The sequence below is a fragment of the Malaclemys terrapin genome, chromosome 9, assembly GCF_027887155.1.
Source record: "Malaclemys terrapin pileata isolate rMalTer1 chromosome 9, rMalTer1.hap1, whole genome shotgun sequence".
Classification (NCBI taxonomy): Eukaryota; Metazoa; Chordata; order Testudines; family Emydidae; genus Malaclemys; species Malaclemys terrapin.
In genome coordinates this window covers 88,011,647-88,039,321 of record NC_071513.1, presented here as the reverse complement: position 1 = coordinate 88,039,321, position 27,675 = coordinate 88,011,647, and the positions used below count along the sequence as shown (strand labels likewise).

The window sequence follows — 27,675 nt, the reverse complement described above, 5'->3', positions numbered from 1 at the left end:
GATCTTTGGATATCATGAGGGATTCATGAGATCTGACATCTTTGTAGACATTTGTGTGTGTGAATGGTCATAAAAGTAAAAATGGTATTGTTCCTACTCAGTCACTGCCTGATGGAAACTTTTAACACATACAAAAACAAAAGACAGTGAATATCAAATAATGACCCACAGATATTCCTGTTTGCACAACTCTGTTCTTGTTCTCTGGTATTTGTATGAACAATAGCCATTCCCCAGACATGGCACCATGAAATGCTTTGTTTCCTTGCCTTAGTGCAATCTGTAGCAACAGTTCTACACCTAAGAAAATTAATTAGTCATGCAGGGATAAGACAGAACAGACTTTTTTACTGGTGATATGATCAGCTTCTAAAAAGAACTGAATGACAGCTGATAATAAGCATTCTTCCAAGATCCAACTGCTATTCATTCAGTTAGAAAATGTCAAGACCATCTGCAATAACATCGCCATGTGATGACTCCCAATGGTGTTACTGTACCCTCCAAATCAACAAGACTTGTGCCTGTGTAAAAAGAGAGTGATTATGTACTGAATCCCAGAGGAAGTCTCACTGAGTGTGATGTGGTTAGAAGTACTTGAATAGCATCTGAAGAGTGATTGTTTGCATTTCCTGGAAAGCGAAGATTTTATTGCCAAACTGTAAGTTATGATATTTTCAATTACAAGAAAAGATAGGCAGAGGGGAATCACAAGGCTGAAATATTTTGTCCTGAATGCATGTGAAAATGATTAAACTTATAAAATGTAGATAGAGTATACAATTACAGGGTAATTTAAATAACTATCACTGACACAAACTGTTTTCTCTGCAAAATTATGCTTGATTGTACATTGAAGCTTTAGGTCACTTAGTTTAAAATTCAAGAAAATAAATTCTGTTTCAAAAATTATTTAGTTACTAAATGCATTTTAAATTTGGGGATGCTGTTAGAGTTCATTGCACAGTAAAGGACAACCTCTTTCATTGCTTTTAGTCTGTGTACAAACGCAAAGAGACAATAAAGGGAGTAACCTTTTGTAGTAAGCTTGATACTTAGTGATATGCAATTTCCATTTCCCACTCTATTGCTGAAATATTGAGGTTTTATTTGTTGAGGTTTAATATTTATTATTATAAATTATCTAGCCATAACCAAATTCATTTACATCAGTACATTATCTTCCAAGGAGTGTGATGTTTATTGTATGTGTTGTAATACTTTAACAAACTGGTATAGTATTTGGATAATTAAAGGGATACTATCAACTCAAATTTGACCCAAAATTTATATTTTGAAAAAAATAAGCTTTTTCAAAACCTAAGACCACTGGTAAATGTTTTCAGGAATTGATGGAAAAATATACTGGAAATTTAAAGAATTTGCAGTGTTGGTACACAAATGTTGCACTACTCACAGCATTAAAACGACTATCTGCATAAGCCAAACCCTAATAATGTCAGTGGGAATTTTCCATTGACTTTAAGTGGCTTTGGATCAGATCCTCTAAGCAAAACTGAACCTGACTTCACTGGTTTTTATTTTTCATGCTGAGACAAATACCAAAAATAAAACTGCATAAATCCTGAAAATAATTGGATGAGATGCATAGCTGAGTGAAAATTTTAACATGTGTGATTTGCAATTTGTCCTGCTCTTCATTTTTGCACAAATCAAAATTTGCTTTAAGCAAATATTTGGGATTTTTTTAAATGTAAAATTCACAAAAGATATTAACAACATAGATCATTAGAATAGAAATATGAAAAATCCAGTTACATTTTCACTGTTTATACTATTTGTATCATTTTGCATTTACTTGAGCTTGCTCAATGAGAAAAAAAAATCAATTTCACTTCCTGATTCTTAAGTGGGGGGAAATGCTTCTAATATAATTTAACATATGAAATTTTATTCAGTTCTATAATAGATTAGACACATATATTTGAAGTATTTCAGGTGCTTTGAAGTAATGAAGTTTTCTGTATATTTCAGATGACACTAGTCAAATTACAATTTGGGGGTAGATTGATTCTAGGCACACTCTTCTTGGCCCCAAATCTATAAAATGGTAAGCACTTGCATATCTTTACTCATCTGAATAGTTCCACTGAAACTAATGGGACTGCTTACGCAAGTAATGTTTAAGCACCTTCCTAAGTATTTGTGGGATAAAAGCCCTTGTGAATCAATGAGTAAGGGTTGTGCAATCCAGTCCTTTGAGAATAGCACCAGAGAAGTTCTATGAAGTACAGCAACAGAAAGACCTTAACAAAATGCCAGATCTTGCAAACCCATGCTCCCATAATTAAGGTGATAAGTAAAGGTCTGCAGGATCTAGTCCTTTGTATCTTTTTTTGTTACTAATGCACTACCGCACTGAAGGTCCCATTGAAGTCAGTGAGACTTCTCACATGATTAAAGCTAAGCATGCACTTAAGTATTTTGCTGAATCAGGGCTCAATCCCTATATTTCACTGCATGAAGAGCTCAGCAGAGAGAGTTGGTATGAGTTAGGAGGCTCAAGTTCATAAAGCTAGAAAACCTTTCCTTTTTATAAACTAAACACTCTCTTGAAGAGCTAATAAAGCTTACTAGCTGGGAAAAATCATTTTATTGCTTTTTCTTCTTGGTTGTTGATTTTTGTCTTGCAGGAAAGGAGGATCTCTTAATCTGATTGCTAGTGGTATCTGTCTAGAAATGAATTAAACTTTGCACTCCCCGCCCCTTATTTAAAAGAAAAGAGAGAAAAAAATATTTAATCCTTAAAACATTTCTGGTGCTACTGTACCTGTCAATAGTTTCCTATCATGTTATTCTGTCTCTCCCAGCTCCAAGCAGTTAAAGAAAATACAGTTCAGACAGATTGGCAATTCACTCTTTCTTGCCAAGAGAGGAATTACTTGATGGCGACAGAAAACTCTTATCTTCACTTCCATCTATACTATACATTAAAATGGCACTGTACCAATGCCTCCACTCAGACTTGTATAACATTGTCATAGGTGGTCCTGAGTTACCTCTTCTTACTGCACAGGGAGTAGCAGGCAGGCGCAGAAGGAATGAATATTTCCTCTTCCATCCAGTGCAGTATGTGGAAGAGCCAGCAGGTATACTGAATTGTTCTGCTTGCATACTGTGCATAATGTAAAGTGGCTACTGTAGGAGACATGCAGTGAACATGCAGAATTAATCCTGAGATTGGATTTTCACAGCAGCCTATAGGCGTTAGGCACCCAATGAAACACCTTTTATGAAACTTCTGATACAGAGTGGGATTTTCAAAAGTGCTTAGCACTGGCCACTTAGTACTGCTCTCACTTACGTCAATAGGAGCTACATTACACGAGAAGCAGGCACCTTGGCTGTGTGAACTTGTGTGTTGGATTCATGAAAAAGGTCGGAAGTTTGCTTCAGAGGTTTTAGAAATTGCCTCTTCTCCTCTGTGCCCTCAATCACCCCCTTTCACACCTTTGTCCAGCCACGCATGGCAGGGCCCTACTTTTTCCTTTGGCTGTCCTTGTGGGAAGCAGGGTGCAGCTTGTTCAGGGCCAGTGATAATGGTTGGATAATTCAAAAATTATCTATTCGATGAACAACCTGGCCCTGTACTCAAACTTTTAAGGTTATGGCTAAGATTTGTGAATGCACCAGACCTTGGCCCCCAAGCCTGATTTTTATTATCAGTTGCTCCGTTGTGCTGGACACTGGACAAATATCTAGAAAACAGGTGATCCCTTTCCCAAAGAGCTTACAGTCCAACGCTACATCTTTACTATGAACTAGGAGCGTGATTCCTTGCCCATGTACACACACTCACATTAGCTCAATGAGAGCTAGCCTACATATAAATAATGGTGTAACCGCAGTACCATGGGTTTATACTCAGCATGGCTCAGCTGTGCCGTCGCTGCCCATGCTGCTACACTGCTATTTATACTCATTGAGCTAGCATGAGTATGTGTACACAAGCAGGTAATCACACTCCTAGTTCATAGTGTAGACATAACTTAAGTATAAGACTATATACAGCAGATGGATAACGCAAACAGATGGGCACCAAGAAAGAATGAGACCATTATGGTATTTTTGAGGATTGATAATATATTTTGCACAGTTCTAATAAGCTCTCCCTCTGCACTGAGGCCATAACGGCAGATGGTCTGCTGCGGTATCCAGCACAGCAGAGATAATGACCAGAGAGGAGTATCTTGTGCAACAAAATGTTTTAAAGAAAACATCCAAGAATGATGTTCCAGCATACTCTTATGCTAACAATTAGCACCACTTCCCTTCTTCCCTTCTCAGCAAGGAGATAACATTGTGCATCAGGCATCTTCACCATGTTCAGCAAATGGTTGTATGCATTATGCATTGGCTCCTTGGAGCTACAGTAGCAGGTCAGTTACTCCCACTGTGTTAGTGTTAATGCAAAATGCATTAACACATTGTCAGAAAATCCCAACTCATGGTTAATTGCTCATTTAATAGAGCAGTGAGGCGGGGGTGGAGGGGCATTTCTACTGTATTCCCAGGTAGCTAGCTACACAGAAAACACTATGTTTCTTGGAGATTCAGGAAACTACCTTCCTTTTATAACACATTCCACTACATAATTCCCTTATCCCTAAATTGGTAATTTCTGAAGAGGGATGCTGGAAATGAAGCATTCCCAGATCTATAACTTCTATGTTTAGGCTAAGATTTTCATTCATGTTCAAATTCCCTAAACCAGTGGTTCTCATCCTTTTCCATACCAGATCTCCTTTGGCCATACTGTCCCTCCAGAATAACTCTTCCATGTAATTGGGATCTAGTTAAGATCAACCTGCCACTTAGCAATATATTGTTTTCAGTGTTGTTGTAGCCATATTGGTCCCAGGATATTAGGAAGGCGAGGTGGGAGAGGTAATATCTTTTATTGGACCAACGTCTGTTGGTGAGAGAGATGAGCTTTCGAGCAACACAGAACTCTTCTTCAGATCTAGGAAATTGATTTTTTTGTCTGACCCCCACCTCTCTGACTCAGATTAGGACCCATGGCCAGTTGGCCCAGCATACAGATCCAGGAAGATATAACCAAGGAGGTGATTGATAATAATGACTTGGAATCACTGATGAACAATCTCTTTGTACCCATATGTGTTATCAGTTAATATACCTGAATTGGTAGGTACAATAAAAAAGGAGATGGACCCTGCCATCATGGTGGGCAATTTCAGAGGAAGTAAGCCTCTATCCTATAATTCAGATACTAAGTTTACTTTTCATGATTGTACAATTGGTAACCACCATTGTTGTCCTGGGAATGTGTGGCTGGACAATAAGCCTTAAAAAACAAGCAATTAGAGAAAGAAACCTAATGAAAATGAAAAAAAAAATTGAATTAAAAGAAAAATTAAAATGAGTGGAATGTAGGCCTAGCCTGAATGAAGACCGGAAGGAGGAGGAAGAAAACAGAGGTAAACAATAGACAAAGAACAAATTCACTGTGGCATTGTAAATCATATGTAGTTAGTAGGTAAAAAATAGTAGGGAAGAAAGGAATGTGTGATAGCTTGTATCTGTAATCTAGCATGTAGTGCAGTGTGTCAACAGCTCATGATCTAGATGGGGATTAGCTACAAAAATTGGTAGACCAATCATAGAACATGTGATATTATGTAGAATGGAATGCACATGTGGTAGCCTGTTTTAGAATAGGTATATAAACTGATTTATATTTATGTGCTATGGAGCTGTGGTACACCCTATACCCACCCCACTATGCTTAAGCCTGATAAAGCTTAACTTTGCTATATGCCGATAACAAAGCCTGGAGTTGAACGGTGTCCTTGAGAATTGGAAGGTTGAGGTCTGGGGAAAATCCTAACACTGCAAATAGTAAATACGCTAACATTATCTTGTATGGTTTCTTAATTTGAGTATCAACATTATTTTTAGGGGTTAAAATAAAATATGTCTTTTTCGGTGAATCCTTAAAATGTACTAAGTGATAAAATGTTATGCAAAGGGGAAAAAGTGGTGTAATGTATGACGGAATTGTTGATGTAAAGGAGAGATGAAATATTCTAAGTGAGATGTAACAATCTTTTCCTCTCATTCCTGCTGTGAAAATGCATCAGAAATGCCTACTAATAATACACTGAATACAAATTCATGTGCTGGCTGTATGCAGTCACCAAAGCATCCAGTCTAAGCTGCTGTAAATGCTAATTCAGAGGTTCCTGGTCCATGATCAGCTATGCATGTACTGCGCAAAACCTAGTTTACTATTTTCATTTAGATCTTCACATTTTCTTTCTGGACAAGTAGTGTAGACCTTTTGTTTTGAAAAGCCTATTGATATCAGGAATTATTCCATCGATTTTTGTATGGATACTTGTTGATCCAAGTGGAAGCACCAGTAAAGTTAGAACAACTACAGCTCAAGCTTTGGCCTGTTCCCCTTCCTATCTTGTAGTATGGAGTATTCAAGTGTTCACTTGGGACTAGATTGTCCCTTCTGGGCGCAGCATCATGAGAAGGTGCACAGGTGGAACTCCAGGAGCCCTTGTGGTTTGAGGGAGAGCATGGGACAGAGCAGCACCTGCTATGTTCTTTTATAAAGTGCAGCATATCATCCTTTATTATGGATCTGGCACCATCGGACATTGAAGGTCTCTGCCCCTTTACTGCTCTCCAGTGAGAAATTAATACTCCTTTGAGGTGCCTAGAACCACTAGTTGTCACTAACTTGGATGAGTTCTTGCATTTAGGACCAGGGTTGGATTTGAATCCAGCCCATAGGTGCAAGCTCATGGAGATGGCTCTTGTGGTATTTTAGCTACTGACCCAGAGCCAGAGCAAGTCCCAGTCCGGCGCTCAGTCATGTTGTTGTCTAAATGGTCTTTCACTTTATTCTTAATTAAAAACAAAAAAAAGAAGCCACCCAAAAATGAAACTGACCTGAAGTTTCACGAAGACTTGACCCATCCTCTCATTGATCATTTTTTCTCTGAGTCTCCATTCCCAAGTATTTATCATCATTCCCTTCCCCTGACTTTGTTGGTAAGATAGTGATGCTTCACTATTTCCTCTCTATTCATATATTCCAAATAACTATTCTTTGAACACTTCACTCCCTGAAACCTTTTCAATTTTCACCTTTTATTTTCCCCTTCACTAGCCCCTAACCTTCTTTTGAATCAGGTTCCTTCAGTATTGCATCTTCATTGTAAAACATGCCCCTTCTCTCTGCTCCATCTTGTGTAAGTGGCACTAATCTTCACACTTGCACCCATGCAGTATGTGAGAGGGCACTACCTTGACCTTGTCAGTTTTTTTATGATGTATCTATTTTGTAGGTTTCTGTCTTGTCATCCTAGCATTGATCACATTTCCCCCTCTTTACAATGGATGTGCCAATATCAATTAGTCTAGAACTGCTTGTTATTTTATGACCTTTAAAAAGGCCATGTCTCATGGTTTATTTGTATCTGCTGTGTATGTTCAGATGTGCTTTTGCTGAGGTAGGGATATGGACCTCGTCTGATTTGTTAATTCATTTTCTTTTTTGCTGTATCAAAACTCATCAAGAATTATTGATATTTTCACTCCAGTGGAGATTAGTAAATGTTCCTTGGAGCTTTGTTTGATTTACCGATTTTAATGGCTAGAGGCAATTCCTCTAGCCAATTAAATTCTGAAGGGAGAGAGCACCAGACACTGCAGAATGAGTGTGATTCTGCTGCACAGGAAGACAGGATCTGGTAAACTCACCTGGGTGAGAAGATGGGTGGGGCTACATGTCCCTGAACATTTTAGAATCCAGCATCATGGAGGTTACTGCCTGTGTGTCCTAGTGCACTGGTGTGAAGGAGGGCAGGGTTACCCCAGTGAAACAGGGAAGGTGAGCTGGTGGACTATCTGCAGATCCAGCAGGTTTTGCCACTACATTGTTGGCTCCTCTCATTGGTCTTGAAGCAATATCTGCAGTGATCACTCTTCAGGTGATACTTAGCCTGAAGTATGTTTTGGTAAAACATTTATCATGTAATAACAGACATACTGGAGGGGAAATTCCAAACTATGAACCTGTAAACAAATTAATGGAAATTAATGATAGTTTTGAGGGGAATTTTCAAACAGGAAAAATAAAGCATAAATTCAATATTCTTCAGTGCCAGTAGCTTGCTTCGAGTGTGTCCAAATGTGCTACATTACTTTAAAAATGCTTTTTCATTTAAAACTTTCTACAGGAGCATATCAGTTTTCACTAAATTTCCTATGGAAACAAATTGAATTTCAAAATTAGAATTTCCTACAAAATGGAAATTCTGGTTCCTACGCTGATCTATTAAGTGTGATATAATCATAGAAGAGAAAATAGCAAAATACAGGAATTGTCATACTGAATCAAACTAATGATCCATTTCATACAGTATTCATTCTGTCCAGCCCCAGCTGCTTTAGGAAAAGGTACACAGACTATCTAGGATAATGTATCCACGGGGAAAGATTCCTCCTTACCCTCCTATGGAAAAAAGAAGTCATCTTGTGTTCTGAGGGTTTTTATCCCTTCCAAAATTAATTATTTGTACACATACAGAGAGAGAGAGAGAGAACTTTGAATTCTAACTACTCTTGTTATCCATATAAACATCCGATCCTTTTTTGAATCCTTGTAATGTCTTGGCCTCAATGAAATCTTGTGGCAATGAGTTCCACAGGATAAGTGTACACTGTGTGAAAACAGTATTTCTTTCTGGCTTACTGTTTAGGTTTTTCGTTTTCTTTTTTGTTTTAAAATTCTTAAAATATCTAATAATTTTAAAGAAAAAAGCCCCTCCCCTATTTTATAAGTATTTGAAGTAATTGTAATGTTTCAAAAATAAACAACACTTTCTAAGTCACCTTTTTTTTAAAAAAAAAGGTTATTTCTTCTCATTCATTCTCTCTCAGGTAAGAGCTGACATTGATGTTCTTATGTTAATCTGTTTCCTCAGATTGTAGTCTTCATGTTCTTTCTTTGTATAATTGAAATGCACTTCATAAGAGACACAAATGCCTCAGGATAAAATATTAATATAACATTAACTAGTCATGACACAAACTATTTGACCCACCAGTAAGCTCAGGCCTCTCTTTGCATGTCACCTGGAGGCCATTTTTCTGACTGACTCAGAAAATTAGAAAATAAAGCCAAAGACAAACCAGCCTCAAGAACAGAGCTATACAAGGAGGAAATTTTTTGTATTTGGTTTTGGTTTTATGGACCTATTTCTTATTTTAAGGGTAGATTTGGACAACCCTCAGTAGCTGAATAATTGCTGCATTACGATAAAGCATTGTGCTTCACAAATCAGACACTTACATAGCTGGCAAATCTCCATGGGCCACAGTTTGGGGTTCTTATTCACCAAGGTCAACATTTACAAATGGAACTATCTGGTAATTAATTGTTCACTAGCATAAGATGTTCTCAGTATGGCTCTATATTTGAAAGCAGATCATTATTTTATTATGCACTGGTATGTGAGTGCAGGTCAGGCTGGTTAAAAGCACCCTTATTTAGTACTCCCATTCTTCTTGTGGCACTCAGTGAGTGGCACTCAGTGCTCATGGAACTAACTTTTCACCATATATATCAAGACATTTGAATAATCAACTGGCCTTTAATTTTTAATCTTTATTACTGAAAGTGCAAGTAGTAGTCTGTTATAGTTGTTGGGACTTGCACAGACCAGCCTACCATATTTGAAATGCAACCAAATGCTCATCGTATTAGCATACATTCCAGAAGAAAATGTGTTGTGGAAAGTAATCTAAGATGCATACAGCTAAATGATGATTACACCCATGTTCATTAAAAGCAAATTCCATTGAGTAGGTTTCTATGATCGAGAGCCTCCTCCCAATCTACTGCAGCCACTCACCTCTCTGGCCAGCTGCAATACTTCAGCATAGAATCATAGAATATCATAGAATTATAGAATATGAGGATTGGAAGGGACCTCAGGAGGTCATCTAGTCCAACCCCCTGCTCAAATCCAGACCTAGTCCCCAACTAAATCATCCCAGCCAGGGCTTTGTCAAGCCTGACCTTAAAAACCTCTAAGGAAGGAGATTCCACCACCTTAGGTAACCCATTGCAGAGCTTCACCACCCTCTTAGTGAAAAAGTTTTTCCTAATATCCAGCCTAAACCTCCCCCACTGTAACTTGAGACCATTATTCCTTGTTCTGTCATCTGGTACCACTGAGAACAGTCTAGATCCATCCTCTTTGGAACTCCCTTTCTGGAAGTTGAAAACACCTATCAAATCCCCCCTCAATCGTCTCTTCTGGAGACTAAACAATCCCAGTTCCCTCAGCCTCTCCTCATAGGTCATGTGCTCCAGTCCCCTAATCGTTTTTGTTGCCCTCCGCTGGACTCTTTCCACATCCTTCTTGTAGTGTGGGGCCCAAAAATAGACACATTATTCCAGATTAGGCCTCACCAATGTTGAATAGAGGGGAATGATCACGTCCCTCGCTCTGCTGGCAATGCCCCTACTTATACAACCTAAAATGCTGTTAGCCTTCTTGGCAACAAGGGCACACTGTTGACTCATATCCAGCTTCTTGTCCACTGTAACCCCTAGGTCCTTTTCTGCAGAACTGCTGCCTAGCCATTCGGTCCCTAGTCTGTAGCAGTGCATGGGATTCTTCCTTCCTAAATGCAGGACTCTGCACTTGTCCTTGTTGAACCTCATCAGATTTCTTTTGGCCCAATCTTTGTCTAGGTCCCTCTGTATCCTCCAGTGCATCTACCACTCCTCCCAGCTTAGTGTCATCTGCAAACTTGGTGAGGGTGCAATCCTCACCATCCTCCAAATCATTAATGAAGATATTGACCAAAACTGGCCCCAGGACCGACCCTTGGGGCACAGAAGGTACAGTCCCTTCAGCCTGAGAACTACATAGGCATAGACATTTATAACATTTTTGGTGCAGCTCTAAACATTAAAATTAGCAAATCAAGCAGAGCAGCAATGACTGTCACTTCAGCCCTTTCATTCCTACCCTGTACCAGTGCAGGCCTATGCAGTCCAAATTCTGCCCAGAAGGGGAATGGACTGTAATTGGCATCAGCCATAAGGCAAACTTCACACCAAGTAAAACCTATGTGCATACCAGAAGCTGTAGTCTTTGGCTTCTTTGCTGGTTCTGCCACCTGGGGACTATTCGTGAAGCTGTTTTCAGCGTTGTGGACAGTGGGTTACTTTGCACGGGACTGAGCTCACCAATTATTCCTCAAAGGTTACTAAATTGTGAGGAGATGGTAATGATCTTAAGCTACAACTGTGCTGGGCTGTATCTGAATCACGGGGGAGAGGTGAAAGACTCTCATTTCCAGTCCCCTGAACTATCAAACCCCATAGGCCACAAATCTAAGCTAAAATTGAATGCTGAACTTGGTCGATAAATAATCTCTCTCCTCCCTCCCACCTCCTGGGCCCAAATTCACAATGGGAAAGACTGTAGCAGTCAAACAATGCAAGAAAGAAAGGCGAGCCTCCATCTCCCTTGCACTGTCTCTTGAGGGTGATCCAGAACTGAAGCCTCTGTGCTCGGAGGAGTACAAGGCCTGTAATGGAGTAATGAGGCCAAACAGGAGAAGTGCACACCACTCCCCTGCCATGTGCTGGCCAAGGGGCAGGCATGCTGCATCTCCATAAAAGAGATGTCAGAATTTGCATTAGTCTCCTGTGCAACTGGATCAAAGAGGTACAGTGAGAGAGAGTAAAGAGAGAATCACATGTAATGAATGCTAGTCATGTCACTTAATACCCTTCTGAAAGGTGCAATGTACTGTGATGAGACAGAATGCATCCTTATTCTTTCCTTGGGGCAGTACAGGTGCACACCTCCCCTTCTTACTGGGTGTGGCTATATGCTGCAGTTGAAACACCAAAGCTCACAAGCCTAACTATTTTTAATGTGTCTGTGGGTGCACTACCAAGAAAGAAGAGTTCTAGTGAGGCACTGCCAGGAAAGCATCCTCTAGGCAATGCAAGCAGGTGTGTTTTTCATGGGTTTATTTCAGTTACATTTTTTATTTTTTATTATTATTTTTATTATGTAATATTCATCTTGCAGTAGTACCCGGAGGCACAGACAGTATTAGGCACTCGTGCTAGGTGCTGAGCATAGGATAAACTTTTTCACCATAAAGTGTACCCAAGAACTTCTTTAAGGAAAAAGGATTCACCATCTAAGCCAGACAAATTTAAAGAACTGCCATTTATCTCATGACTAACTGGCATTAAGTGTCAATCTATACTTTGAAAGAGATGACATATCCCTCAATAATATGCATAATAGGCCCAGATAACATGTAACAGAGTAGTTTTTGACATATAAATTACTTATGCCCAGTTAATCATTCACAGCCTGACAATTCAAATCTTTCTCATAACAGTGATGACTTTATTTCAGATAGAAGAAAGTGCCAAATTATACAAAAAATCCCAAAATATATAAAGCCCCAAAGAAGTTTCAAAATGCAGAACACGCATTTCTCAGAAGGTCTTAGAAGTATCTGTTTATTGGTGTCAACAGAAAGTTGGACCCTACGATAAGAAATTGCATTTTTAAGCTAACCTACAAGTACATGAGAATGAACGACAATTGTGGTAGCGATGGTGATTTCCAGTCCCTCCATAAAATCAGAGACCAAAGTTCTTGAAAAGGACTTACGAAAAGGGTGGTCTCAAATCTATTAAGGCCAACTTCTGATACCCTTCTTCACAATTAGGCCTTTGATTCCAAAGTGACTACAATTATGGAGGAAGGTGCTACAATCACATGAATAAGGGAATCATCTGATCCTTAGAAGAAAGATCTAGAGCAGTGTTTCTCAATCTCCCTGATACAGTTTAGGAAGGCAGCAAGTTGGTGGTCCCTGGTATCAAAAAGGCTGAGAAACACTGATCTAGAGTAGGAGGCTTAACCACATCTTTGTACTTGATTTGGGCTAGAAAACAGACCTGTCTCTTACTCTGTGGACTTTTGTTAAGTGGTCTTCAGTTTCTAAAATAAATGAGAATATAAATATCGGATGATTAGTCTGGATGTTTGAAATGCTAATAATTACAGTAGATTAGATTTTCCAGTGAGTATTTCTATGATTATTTTAAGCATAAACCTTTACAACAGCTAATGAGCATTATGAAAAATAAAGTTATTTTAAAGAGAGATCTATCGAGGGCCCGTTGAAGCCAGTAGGAGTTCTACCATTGATTTAAATGGCAGCTCGATCAGACTCTAAGGCTTTGATCTTTCCCTGATGGGATGACTTTCACGCTCAGCTCTGGTGGTGCTCTATAGTTGTTTTACCCAGATGGTGGTGTATTCCCCCTGCATAGGGTAATCCCTGGGTGGCATAGACACCATAGTCGCTCTTATTCCAGCATCCCTCCCTTAGCCAGTGTAAGGGCTTAGTCAAGAGAAAGAGCATATCTAGGGAGGCTCTACACCCTGATGATCCCTGGTTGCTGGAACAGCCTCTTGGCATCACCTTCAAATTAAATCATCCTCCAGGCTGCTCAGGGCATCCCACCTTCCCAAAAGGGAGGTAAAAGTATTCAGGGGAAACATTTTTTCAGAAATGTGCATATCTCGTTAAAAGAGGTTATAAAAAATGAATTTTCAATTACTGCAGTCGGACAACAGGCAAAAGAATGGAGTCTGCCTAGGTAACAGAAATGAAAGGACTGAAGGGATGTTTCCATACTGATGTGGGAAAGATAGAAATACTCTTGGCATTACAAAGAATACTACCATTGCCCTTGCCTCTTGCTGATGAAATAAAGTTTGAGAGGAATAACGAAATGGAAAGGATAGAATATGTATCAACAACAGATACTTTAAAAATGTAGAGATACATTTTTTAATTGGCAAATATATAGTACTGTTTGCTCCTTTTCACATAATAATCTAGTGAATTTTCTGTTTTTCATTTTGCAAAAATTGCCACAGCTCAATGGCAGAGTATAGCTCAATCCATTCATCCACCTTCAAGTCCAGATTCTGCAAGTGACTCCACACTGGCTGATCCTTTCCCCTGCACAGGGTCCAGCTTAGTCAACGAGTCACTCCATGGATCCACTCATGCTGACCAGATTTCAAGATGAGGTCTGTGGTTCATATTTAGTGCCTATCAGTGTGGTAGATAAGTGCTGCACAAAACTAAGGTACACAAAAGGCCACAAAGCCATTTTCCTCAGTAGAGGAGCATAATTTTGTCTGTAGGATTTTTTCCCCAAGATCTTCTTACAAAAGATGCCCATAAACCATTCTTCTATAAGACTGTAGAAAACAATGGTTTCAGAACTTGCCTGAAAGCAAAAGGAATAAAACTGCTAGCCCCCTTGTGCATATGTAACTATAATAAACCAAAATTCATAGCAGCAATTGTAACTTTAGCCATTGTTTCATTTCCCAGAATATAAAAGTTCTGCAAGAAACAAATATTTTATTAGATTTCAGACATTATAAAAATAAATTAAGATCTAGTGAAGCTGAGAATATATTTCTGTTGTAAAACAATGTAACTGAACATTTAAATCACTTATTATTGTAAGCACTATCTAATGCATCTTAACCGCAACTAGTTTACATATAGAGACATTGAAATTAACATGCAAAACCGAGAGGAAATCCTTTGTAAACCAGCATCATTGTTGGTTAATGCTCAGTACATATACATATGCATAGTGCTTAAGAGAAAGCAGTAGAGTGCATAATAATTAGACATGATTCAGACATATTAATGAATTAGACATATTTTAATCTATTGTTATGGCTAGGTGAATTAGACATATTTTAAGCTATTGTTATGCCTAGGTGATGCTATTACACCTAGTCTTCCAAGTTCTTTTTCTTAGTGTGCAAGCAAGTTTTGACTCTTGGGAAGACATATTGTGGTGTTGTTAGTTGTAGTTTATTAAAAGTTTTGGTGCAGAGGCAGCTCTGGGAGAGAGGGAGTTGTATGAGCAGTGGGATAGATTGTTTTCTGCCTTCAGCGCTGATAGAAGTCAATTCTAGCGGTAGAGTTGCTCCCTGGAAACTTGGCATTGGGTTGGGCTGAAATTCCTGGAAGAAGGGGTTGTAGCCTGATTTAGGGTGTACTGATAATATTAATTTGGATAATACGGGGATTTAATTTATTAATTTTATTTTATTTAATAATAATAATTATTAATATTAATTAGTATGGGTTTAGGCTCGCCAATCTGTTTGATCAGAAGATAAAAGTTCTTGTCCTGAATCAGGCTCCACAGAATTTATCAAGGACCTTCGGGGGGTATGACAGGAAGCTCACACTGAGACAGATATAGTCTTAAAGACTTTGTATTAAAATCAATAATAGTAAGTAAATGGTAAAATATCCAGAGTTACAAAGTTACAATTGCATTACTGCTATTCAAAAGATACATATGATAATATAGTATGATATGTAACAAAGCTTTGGTTAATATACTCACACCCTTCCCTGATAACCTGGTGGCAAGAGACACAGGAACAGCCTTGTGGCTCAGGTTTCTCAATTCTTGAGTGAGGGATGCAGTGCTTAGAAAATGCTAAGCGCTATCAAAGCTGACTAGGGTTTACTTGACTAACTTAAACTTAAATCAAAACCTAATAATCAAACTAAGAATAAAACTTAGGGAAACCAAGCTTAGCCTAGGTCCCTTGAAACTTAAAGTTTAAGAAGGACAAGTATAGCCTACAAATAGTAGCAGTCATTGTAGATAGATAGAGTGGAGGAAGTAAATGAGAAAAGAGTAAAGTAAGAATGGAGAAAATGGAGATAATGGAGAACGGAGATACTCTGTTGAGATAAGTTACCTCTTTTACAGGGCAAATGCCGGACCTCCTTCTCTTTTGCCCAAATTTTATTCCTCACCCACAGAAATGTTAGGGTACACTTACCCCATAGGCTAGTATGTATGTGTGTATGGATGACAGGTATGTGCGCACATCAGTCTCTTGTGGTGTACTTGTTAAGGCTGTGGGGAAAACCCCTGTTTCCACCCTTTAAGGCTATTGGTCCAGGTAAAGGCCTCTAGACATCTGCATGAGTGTTTTGTCTAATTTTATTTTTCTGGGTGAGGGTCTCAAAAGGTGTTAACTTTGCATTAGCTTAACATACAGGGGTTTGGCCTGTAGGTAGATCTTGCATTACAGCCAAACTTACTTTTAATATAAATCTATAAGCCTAATACAACAAATACTTAAACTATAAGAAAAGATATAGATTATATATATATATATATATATATATATATATATATATATATACACACACACACACACACACACACACACAAGCAAGCAGGTTAGTCTTATAGGGTACAAGGTTGCCCTACATTCTGTTTGGCCATCTCATGTCAGGACTCTCTCTCTCTCTCTGTGTATAAAATAAAGCAAGACACACTAAGCAGTCACCCAGACTCTGTCACTGATTTCTCTACCTCTAAGAAGCTGACCTGTAAAGCCCCGGACATCTTCTACTGCATGGCAGAGGGGCAACGCTGGTGTCACAAGGGAGCACAGGTATTAGAAGAAGGTGCAATGCTAGTCTATCAACCCAGACTGTCAGCTAATCTTTGTCAGTTTACTTTCCATAAGGCCCTGGAGGAGGAACAGAAATTTGTTACAACTGTGTTTTTTGTTCCCAGGGTTACATGCCTCTCTCCCATTTATCTCTGACAAGTCCAATGCTTATGAGTCAGAGACTCATGCACCTTTGCAAGAAGGTCTCTTTCCTGGAAGAATAGGCTACATCTGATGTACCAATATAATCCATCCTCCACCATTAGGTTATCATCATTCATGAGTCAGAAATGTCAGTGTACAGCCTAAGCATTTGCTGCTTGTTGGTAATTCTTCTTGCAGTTCTAGGTCATTGCTTCTTTCGCAATCTCAGCCATTTTCATAACCACTCTAATTCCACGGTAAGCCCTTGCATTTCTGGCTTTATGCTCAGTGTCCCTAAGATAGGGAAGAGGGGAAAAAACAGACAAACAAACCACTATGCCATAAGATTTGCTGACCCTTTTGTACAAATAAATTCTCAAAATTTCAAACTATCACAGTCATTTGAAAGACCAGACTGGTTGTCACCTTTGCTAGTCTAGCAGTGCAAGCAATCGTGCTTTCTAGTTCCACAGTGTTTGCCATTTCATGCGCTACAGATATTGACTCCAACAGTCCCTTGATGGATCACTAAAATTCATTTTGTGAATAATATTGGCAGTCTAAGTAGCTTCTCTCTTTTTCACTCAAACAGCCCCTTTTAAAGGATTAATTCGATCTTGAGGAGTCTTGACATTTTTCCTGAAGACTCGATGTATTTTGATACTGTAGGACCAGGGGCACCTGAATGAATGAGGTGACTCACATTGTCAAAAAATCCAATAAACCTGAATGCAGTCAGAGTCATTATACAACTGTGCCAGCCTCCCTTAGCTCTGGAAACAGCCAAGAGATTATCTTAAAATATCAGGAGATTTTAAAAGAAATACATTTGGAGTTCTATTCATTTGCATTCTGGTTTGTGAGCCTTCAGGGTCCATATTTATCTCCATAACCCTGAGGGCTAGAAACATATTGATTTTTAAATGGCAGAGTCTTGAGTTTTTTAAGAAACAAACCAAGTATTGCAAAACTCATAAAAATCACCAGAGGAAAGGCAGTGGGCTAGCTTGCATATCAATTGAACCTGACCTCAATGGGACCTCAATGGTCACCACATTTCATCCAGTTAGGCTCACACATGCTATGGGTTCACTTTCCCCTGCAGAGTCACCTCCAAGTTCACAGATGCTGGGACGGTATTGTGATCTGAACAACTCTTCCCTTTTATCCTGGGCAGGAGAGAAGAAAACACCCCTATGGCACTCTTCCTTCCTCTCTGCTGCTTCATTAGCATTCTCACTAATGACCTTAGGCTGTGACAAGTAACCCCCACCCATTGTTTCTCTCAGACTCTTAGCTAGCTGAACAAAATTCTGGTTCAGCCTTGTAATATGTTTTCAGATTATTTCTTTATACTGCTTTGAAAATATAATCTCTGTTAGCTTTGAGAAGGTGCACCATGATTGGAACAAACAATGTAACATTTTTCAAGTACATAAAAGGTTGTTACAAGGAGAGGGAGAAAAATTGTTCTTTAACCTCTGAGGATAGGACAAGAAGCAATGGGCTTAAATTGCAGCAATGGCGGTTTAGGTTGGACATTAGGAAAAATATCCTGTCAGAGTGGTTAAACACTGGAATAAATTATCTAGGGGGGAGGTTGTAGAATCTCTGTCACTGGAGATTTTTAAGATCAGGTTAGACAAACACCTGTCAGGGATAGTCTAGATCAGTGATTCTCAACCTATTTATCATTGTGGGCCGCATATGGGCCCAGCCCTGACCCCGGGCCCCGACCCTGCTGTGCTGGGCCAGGCGGCCTGTTCCCCATGGCACTGGGTGGCCGGGACCCCAAGGCGCTGGGCAGCTGGGAACCCGCCACACTGGGCAGCATGGGCTGGGCAGCATTTAGCACACAGCTGGGCCACAGCCAGAGGTGAAAGTAACTTAAAGGATTTATTGGTACTGTGGAGTCCTGAGCAGGGGGCCTTTAAATTCCCCAAGCCCTTTAAATTTAAAGATTTAAAGGCTGCAGGGCTCCAGCTGTGGCTGGGAGCCCCAGGGGCCTTTAACTCACCCCCGGAGCTCCCAGCTGCAGAAGCAGCTGGGAGCCCTGGGGCTAGGGGCAATTTAAAGGGCCCGGGACTCCCGCCACTACCACAATGGAGCTCCGGGCCCTTTAAATCACCATGGGAGCCCTGCCGCCACTACCCCAGGGCTCCAGCAGCAGGGCTCGGATGGTGCTTTAAAGGGCCTGGGGCTCTGCCCCTGCAGGCTTACTGGTTTACTTTCACCTTTGGCCACAGCTGTGTGCTAATTAGGCTGCATGCAGCCCGTGAGCCGTGGGTTGAGAACCACTGGTCTAGATAATACTTAGTCCTGCCTTGAATGCAGAGGACTGGACTGGAAGATCTCTCATGGTCCCTTCCAGTCCTATGATTCTATAATCCCCTTGTAACTGCAGCAGTTATCCTCTACTGCATCTTTACAGCTTCCTGCACAAAATGGCCCCCAAATTGAGGGAAGGGCTTCCAAAGCCTACCATTAAATGTGAGGGAGCCAATGGGTTTTGCTATACTCCTGTGGCCCACTAATTTGTCCAGAGCCCCTCTCTCCTCCTGTAGACTACAAGGCGGCTGAATGCCCACAGGGGGCAAGGGTTTTCTTTCCCCCTGGTGACCTAAAGTCCCCCACTGCTGAGGCCATGGGAGGAGCATTCTATTCCCCCAACCTATTTCAAAGCACATCTTGCCACAAACCAGATAGTAAGGCAGAGAAGTCCATTACAGTACCCTCTACTGTCTATTAATGCCACATTAGCTCTATTTCCTTTTATATAATTGCATACAATACTATACTCAGTTTTCTAATAGTCCAATAATAAACAGCATAGTTAGTCACTCTCTGCCACATCTCAGTCTATAACAAATGTTCATGCTATATGGCTTTTATTGGAATGGTCATTTATATCTTTTGTTGTTGCTGCCTGTATTTCAATGGATATAACAATGTGTTCTTGTGTAACAAATACACCACTTGGGAACTGAACAACAATTCAAAATATCAATCTAGAATGTGCTTTTTAAATTGTCCAATTTTCTCCCTCCATCCCCTTCACTCTGGGACAGATTTTGATTAGCCTTTATGTGGGTGTACGGGGGGCAGGGGGAGTTCCTTCTGGGACTGATTTTAACTAGGTATGCAGTGGGAGAAGATAGCACAAGCTTTCTACTTCCACCCTCTTGAATAGGTCCCGTAAAGGCCAAGCATAATTCCAGTTCTTACACTCAGGAATAATGCGTTGAACCAAAGTCGAGGATCCAGATAATACTGAAGTATTCAAACCCCAGATCTGATAGAAATCATTAACTTAAAATTATGAGTACTATTGAAACCATATTTCTTTCTTGATTCAATTACTGCACTGAGTGAGAACCTATACATTTAAAGTTAAATGAGTGAGCAACAGTGATGTGAGAAATCAGTAGGATAGTCGTTATTAGAAAAGAACAGAACAAATTAGCTCAAGAATGTAAATATTACACTTCAAAAGTGCAGTAACATAGAATGTAAAGTATTTAAATTTGACCGCTATAGTAAACGAATATTAATCCTTCTCAGTAATTAGTGTTTAGATTTAGTGCTACATTAGTAGTAGGACAAAATACACTTGTAATCAACAAGAATGTTAATAACACTAGTTCATTTGTAGAATTTTGTTCTGTGAAATAACCAGGTGGCTTTAAACAGTACAAAGAAAGAGACAATAACAAAACGTTTACAAGTGCCAGCAGTTACCTGGTTACCGGAGATGTTGTCTATTCTGTGATCTGCTAGATACAGTTGTGCAGCAAGAGTGCTGGTAAATATCAACTTTTAGTGGTGACTATTTAATATATTTTGTTACATTCATCTATAACAATGTTTCTCAAACTGGGGCCGCCGCTTGTGCAGGGAAAGTCCCTAGCGGGCCGGTTTGTTTATCTGCCCCATCCGCAGGTCCAGCTGATCGCGACTCCAACTGGCCGCGGTTCGCTGCTCCAGGCCAATGGGAGCTGCTGGAAGCGGTGGCCAGTAAGTCTCTCGGTCCACGCTGCTTCCCACAGCCTCCATTGGTCTAGAGCAGCGAACCGCGGCCAGTGGGGGCCGCGATCGGCTGGACCTGCAGACGCGGCAGGTAAACAAACCGGCCCGGCTTATCAAGGGCTTTCCCTGCACAAGTGGCATCTCAAGTTTGATCTATGACATGAGGTACTGAAGTTTGGTTCAGGGGGCCAAGAGCACTTCTAATGTGGCCCAATACAGTAGAAAGTAATTCAATAGTGACTTAGATTCTAAGGCACTGTCTGTCTTTTTGTTCTATATTTGCACAGCACCTAGCCCCCTGGTCTATGAAGGGGGCAGATTTTCATCTATATTTATATATATAGTTCTGCATATTGGCACTGGTGACTAATTACTAAAAACAAATAAGTACAATATATGCTATTGTTCACATACTGCCTCATCAACTGAATTGAAACACCTCTGGAATGAGAAGCAATGAAATAGGCTAAGTGCCTAAGCATTGTGCAAATAAATAACTTATTTTATGGGTTGAAAGGGCAGGGGGAAAACATTAGCTAATTAGTTCTCAGGTTAACTTTATTAGCAGGAATTTATGGTTACAATGCCTGATCTATTGTTTTGAAAAAATCTTTATTAGAATACTGTAATAACTAAAAGGAAATTAAAAAAATAAAATAAAAAGGTGTTTGGAAATGGAAACTACTTAGTTCTGCCCCTCCTCATGTCATCAGCCATCTGAGCAGGTGAAGATGCATTGTCAGGATTAGGGTAAATTTATAAGCTTTGTGAAAGGCTCTCATCTCGAAAGAGTATAATAAAATAAAGTAGGCAGCCTTAGGCTATGACAATTCTGTGATGAAGTGCTTATTTCATGTGGACAGGGGAGTATCCTAAATTTCTCAAAGAGAAATACCACACATAAATCTTTCTACTAAGGGAATAAAGCCTTTGCACAAGATCTCCTTAGATAAAACAACCTACAAGAGAAAACATTTCCAGGAAATAGCACTTAACCCCCCCCCCACCACCATTCTACCAGTTCTCTCTTTCTAAACACTTCAAGTGTGATTTTTATACCTGCAGCTAGAGCCCCCACAGGTGAAACAATACCCCCTATTATTCCACCTCAATTAGGTCCAACAGCATACCTTTTAAAAGCAAGCCCAATTACTTTCTTTAATTTCATAGCATCTAACAGTCTGTCCTGCAGAGTTTACAAACTTTTAGAAGTTTTAATCCTAGTAGTCTGTGCTGACCCTGTAGAGCTCTACAAACAATCCTCAAGAGTGTTTTCTGGTTTTAGGTAGAAATTTATGGGTCTCTTCTCCTCAGACCATCGAACTCTAGTCATTCTTTCTACATCTGTAGGCTTCTATGCTCAGCAGGTTTCTTAGCCCTGGTAGTGCTATTTGCATTGCAGTGTGCAGGATTAAGTACCATAGTTCTTAAACTCAGTATGCCTTACTGGTGCATAAAATCCACAGTTTTTAGCTAAATACTTATTAGACTGCCTAATGTAGTTTCAGGATCTGGCCCCAATGCAGAAGGTTGATTGAGACAGAGGCATATAAAAGAGTGTTAATTAAAAAGCCCAATGAAGGGGAAAAAAAACTGCCATCTTCCATATGATATGCTGTCCCCAGAAACTCAAAGGTGTGTTGTTGTTTTATTTGGGGGATTTTATTTATTTATTTTTAATATCACTTTCATGGCCTATGCCTGTTTTCATTTAGGATGAAAAGAGTTTTATTTTTTTAGTGTTTGCTAATAGTGCTTTTTATCAATAAATCAATTGGGGTGCAGATGTTAAGTTACTTGCCTAAAGTCACACAGATTGTAAGAAATGGGAAAACTTCTCAGGATTCCTTAGTTTCAGTACTATGCTCTATCTACTAGATCAGTGGTCCCCAAACTTGTTCTGCCACTTCCAGTAGCTCCCATTGGCCTGGAGCAGGGAACCGCGGCCACTGGGAGCCGCAATCAGCCAAACCTGTGGATGCGGCAGGTAAACGAACCGGCCCGGCCCGCCAGGGGCTTTCCCTGCACAAGCAGCTGAACAAGTTTGGGAACCACTGCACTAGATCATGGAACTCCTATGACATAGCTTTATCTCCACTTGGGTTTTTTTCTAGTTTTTTGGGTGGTTAAGGAGGGAGGGGAGAAAGGAAAAAGAAAATAACTTAAAATTCTTGGGATATAAATCATGTTCTTCACTTTCCTCTTTTATTCTCCATTTCTGTAGAGGAAAAATACTTGGAAGTATTGTTTGGAATGTCAGGCTTAGCTTCTTGTTCTTTCTTTCTCTGTTTCTCTCTGGTTTAGCTGACCCAAGCCTCTCTTTCTCCCCCTTCCAAGAAATCACATCATGATGCACTGTGATCGGTGTCGGTCCACCTACCCGCTAGGGGGCGGGGGGGAGCTACGATGTCACTGGCCGGCCTGGGTCACGCCTCTGCCCCTGGGGAATTAGCGGCAGGAAGGACGCCAGCAGAGGTCAGTAGTGCGCCCCTCAGGCCGGGGAGCGCCGGCACAGGTCAGTAGCATGGGTCGGCCGGGTAGGGGAACGCAGGCCCACCCTACACCACTGCGTTCCAGCCCAGGGCCCTGACAGTGGCAGGACAAGGGTCCCACCACTGAGTCAGCAGGGTCCTTCCCCTATATAGACTCACCACGGTGCAGCTCTGTCCCTGGCCTCCTTCCTACCCGATGCTCATCTGAATCCCTCTGGTCCCGCCAGTGCATCAGGGTAGTCCGCTGTTGTCAGCTCCAGCTCCCCCTCCGGCTCCTCCAGTCCCTCTGGGTACTTGGCAGTGGGCAGTCCTGGCAGCCCCAGTCCTTGCTCCAGGTGAGGTTTCCACTGGTCCAGGGCCTCCCCTGGCGTGGCAGCGGGGTCTGAAGGGAGCAGCCCATGGTCTGCATCTGCCTCCCTCCCTATTGCTGCCCTGACCGAGATAAGGGCCCCGCCCTTTATACTTCCTGTTCCACCCCTCCCCTTCTGGGGGGTGGAGCGAGCTTGGCCTGGCCCGGCCCACTCGGGCTGAGAGAGCGGCCCTTTACCCTCAGGTTTGGAGGGCAGCCACCCTGGCTCCCTACATGCAGTCTTGTTCTCTTAGTTCCTTTACCTCATCTTATAGTTTTTGTGCTTGAAGCAGTTTGAGTTTGACAGCTCATATTTGGTGAATTTTAATAAACTAAAGTCAGTAAAACATCTGTCCAAATTATCTCTAATGTATGCAGAAGTGGCATATAGGTTTGGATTGTAGCAGAAGTTATTAGAGAAGCTAACTTGCAGTTGCCTGATTATTATTGTAATAAAGAAATCGGAGTAAATGAAATGGCGTTGAGTGATATAATTGTTTAAACATTTTTTTAATATTGGGTTTGATGGGTTTTCTAATGCTGCTATTTGGTAAAATAATTAAGCAGTGTGGTTTTATTGTGTTTAACGAATATCCTATCTATGTTCTCAATTTCTTTTATAGTGGCCATTCATCCTTTTCACTCTTCCCCATCTCAAAAAAACAATCTCTTCTACAAAACACATCATGACAAGACCACCTTTCTATCAGAGATAGATTGACTATGTATTCATCTTGGTATTTATATCACACTCTTTTTGATGAGTGTGACACTATGAAACAGCAATCTTTTCCTGATTTGAACAGTCCCATTAGTTCTTTCACTAAGAGTAGTTTACTTCACCCATCTTCTGTGAAATTCAATTTAAGATGTTTGGTCTGGGAGAGGTGAGAAGTGTTTTCTTTTACTATTAGCTTAGATTAAATCCTGTCCCCTCTGCACTCCTAGCTTAAATTTCAAGAAGTGGAGCTCTACATAATTTTCCCAAGAAGTTTTGTTTTCCTTTTGCACTACTTCAATATGGAACTTTTTATTTTTATTCAAGCAATACCCATACTGCCTTTTACCTTCCCAGTCCAAGAAGAAAGTCTCTGACTTACAATGAAGAAGGCAAGGGTTAATAATTTTCCCTTATATTCAAGGAGTCAAAAGATGCATAAGAATGGCCATACTGGGTCAGACCAAAGATCCATCTAGCCCAGTATTGTGTCTTCCAACAGTGGCCAATGCCAGGTGCCCCAGAGGGAACTAACAGAACAAGTAATCATCAAGTGATCCATCCCATCGCCCATTCCCAGCATTCGGCAAACAGAGGCTAGGGACACCATCCCTGCTCATCCTGGCTAATTGCCATTGATGAACCTATCCTCCATGAACGTATCTAGTTCTTTTTTGAACCGTGTTATAGTCTTGGCCTTCACAACATTCTCTGGCAAACAGTTCCACAGACTGACTGTGCATTGTGTGAAAAAACACTTCCTTTTGTTTGTTTTTAACCTGATGCCTTTAATTTCATTTGGTGACCCCTAATTCTTGTGGTATGAGAAGGAGTATATAACACTTCTTTACTCTCTCCACACCAGTTATGATGTTATAGACATCAATCATATCCCCCCTTAGTCATCTCTTTTCCAAGTTGAAAAGTTCCAGTCTTATTAATCTCTCCTCATACAGAAGCTCTTCCATACCCCTAATAATTTTTGTTGCCCTTTTCTTAACCTTTTCCAATTCCAATATGTCTTTTTTTGAGATGGGGAGACCACATCTGCACGCAGTCTTCAAGATGTGGGCATACCATGGATTTATATAGCAGCAATATGATATTTTCTGACTTATTATCGATCCCTCTCTTAATGAGTCCAAACATTCTGTTCACTTTTTTGACTGCTGCTGTACATTGAGTGGATGTTTTCAGAGAACTATCCACAATGACTCCAAGATCTTTCTTGAGTGGTAACAGCTAATTTAGACCCCACCATTTTATATTTGTAACCATTTATATATGGGTGTGGTGTTCTGTCCCATCTAGTGCCACTGAGACCACTTAGAGAGAGATTATGAGTCTGCTCTACAGACTTAGCTAAGAGCCAGGTGGCTTTCAGCTCAGGTAGTAGAGGCTCATGCAGTAAGCTTCAGCGATCCCAGGTTCAATCCTGCCCGCCAACGAGCGGGGTCCGTAAGTGTTACATAAGTATGCACTGGGTTCTTTTCCCACAATAGAAATAGATGGAACAAAGTCATTCCAGGCTAATGTCACTGCTACACCAACTTGAGCCTGTTATAGAAAGGTGAAACTTAAGGAATGTTATTTTCTACTAAGAGATCAGCAATTCTCTCTGAAAAACACAAGGAGATCTTCTAACGAGAGGATAGATGGTCTTGTGTTAATGTACTGGAGTGGGACTCAGGAGAACTGGGCAAAATTCCTGTCTCTTTCACAAACTTGCCATGTGACCTTAGTCAAGCTAAATAATCTCTCTGTGCCTCAGTTCCCCATGTGTAAAATGGTAATAATACTACTACCTTTCTCCGATTCATTGTCCTTTTTATTTTGATTGTCATCTCTTCAAGGCACTATGGGTTGAATTCACAAAAGTACTTAGGTGATCAACTCCCACTGAAATCAATGAGAGTTAGGTACCTAAATATCTATCTGAATCCCATCCTATGTTTCTGTCCATCATCCAAAACAATGGGCTCTGATCTCAGTTAGGACCTCCCAGAACTGCTGTAATTCTAATAATAATAATTAATAATAACCAGGGTCAACCCACATTTCACCATTTTAAAATATGTTTGTTTATTCAAATACCCAGTCGGGTCCTTTAATGTCTGTCTTCACCATATTACAACTCCCAAAAGAGGAACTATTCACTGGAATTTGGATGGAAAATTTGCTAACTGAATCACTCAGCTCCAGTAGGCTTCATCCTGACCTCATTTTATTTTTTCACACGTTAAAGGGGAACGGTCACCTTTTTTGATGAGTCAAAGCCTTTCCTTCTTATAGGTCCAAAGTTACAACTAGTCTGATTACCACATAGATTCCAATACACAAGACAGCTGTCTTATCTGGGTTTTTCAAAGGAGTTTAAGAGAGTTAGGTACCCAAATTCCCAACCAATAAAGCATAGTGGTACTTTTCCTTTCTGCTTAGGTTTTTGTATGGCATATACCATTGTGGTATCTGAGTGACTAGTTAAAAATGTGTGTTGCTTTCAGTTTTTTCTTGGGTCCATGAAGAATCTCCTGGTGGGAAATTTCTCAAACCAGCCCACTCTTTGACTAAAATAATTCAAACATGTTCAACTCTTTTTACACATCAGAGTGGCTCCCAAAATTAATGTCAGTTTGGCATTGAAACACTTACCTCCTGCCTTTGCGGGGATGGCCAAATCACATCCAACATTTGTATTCACAGAGGGATCACACAACAGTACATTCAAAACTACTTTGTCTCTTCCACTTGCGACCTCACTGGCAAAGCAACCAGGCTATGCCATCATAGTTATCTGTTACAATGAGAATCTGGCATGTGCTCAAAAATCTTGGAGGCAGGAGAAATCCTCCTGTTACGTTCTGAGTTTTGTTTTTCCCGTGATTCTGCCACTGCTTGGGATTCTATAATGTTGTTTGAAATGGAATTCCTTGTTAAAATGCATGACAATGGATTTTTCAAGAAAATTTGCAAAAGTTCCTCCTCTGAGTTGATAAAGACTTTTATTGGTTGATAAATCAACTCCCAATATCATTTCAATGGAGTCTTCCTTAAATATATCGAAGGAGGTGTTCAATTGCATGTAAATCATATGCAAATTGCAAATCACATATATGCTTAGTGTTGAAGGTTGATTTATTGCAATTTATCATAAGAATGGCATATTCTCTTTTTAGTCTGAGACTTAGGGATACAGATTCCAGGCTTTTTATCAATTTGTCATTTGCTAATGATGTTTCTGCTCAAGTCAATCAAACAAGATACCATTAACATTCCTTCAGTTTAATAGAAATGCATGTTCTACAACCCAGTTTTTTTCATACCGTTTGAAGCCAGAAGGGACATCTAGTCTGATGTCCTGTA

The 27,675-nt window shown here is 40.2% G+C and overlaps 1 long non-coding RNA gene across 1 annotated transcript in view; it reads left to right on the top strand.

The window, feature by feature from the left end:
* The first annotated feature begins 529 nt into the window (after positions 1-529).
* The window catches only part of LOC128843310 (uncharacterized), a 128,720-nt gene continuing 101,574 nt past the window's right edge, over positions 530-27,675 (top strand). Inside the window, exon 1 of the long non-coding RNA XR_008446220.1 lies at positions 530-661. This is a non-coding gene — a long non-coding RNA (uncharacterized LOC128843310). The remainder of the gene's footprint in view (positions 662-27,675) is intronic.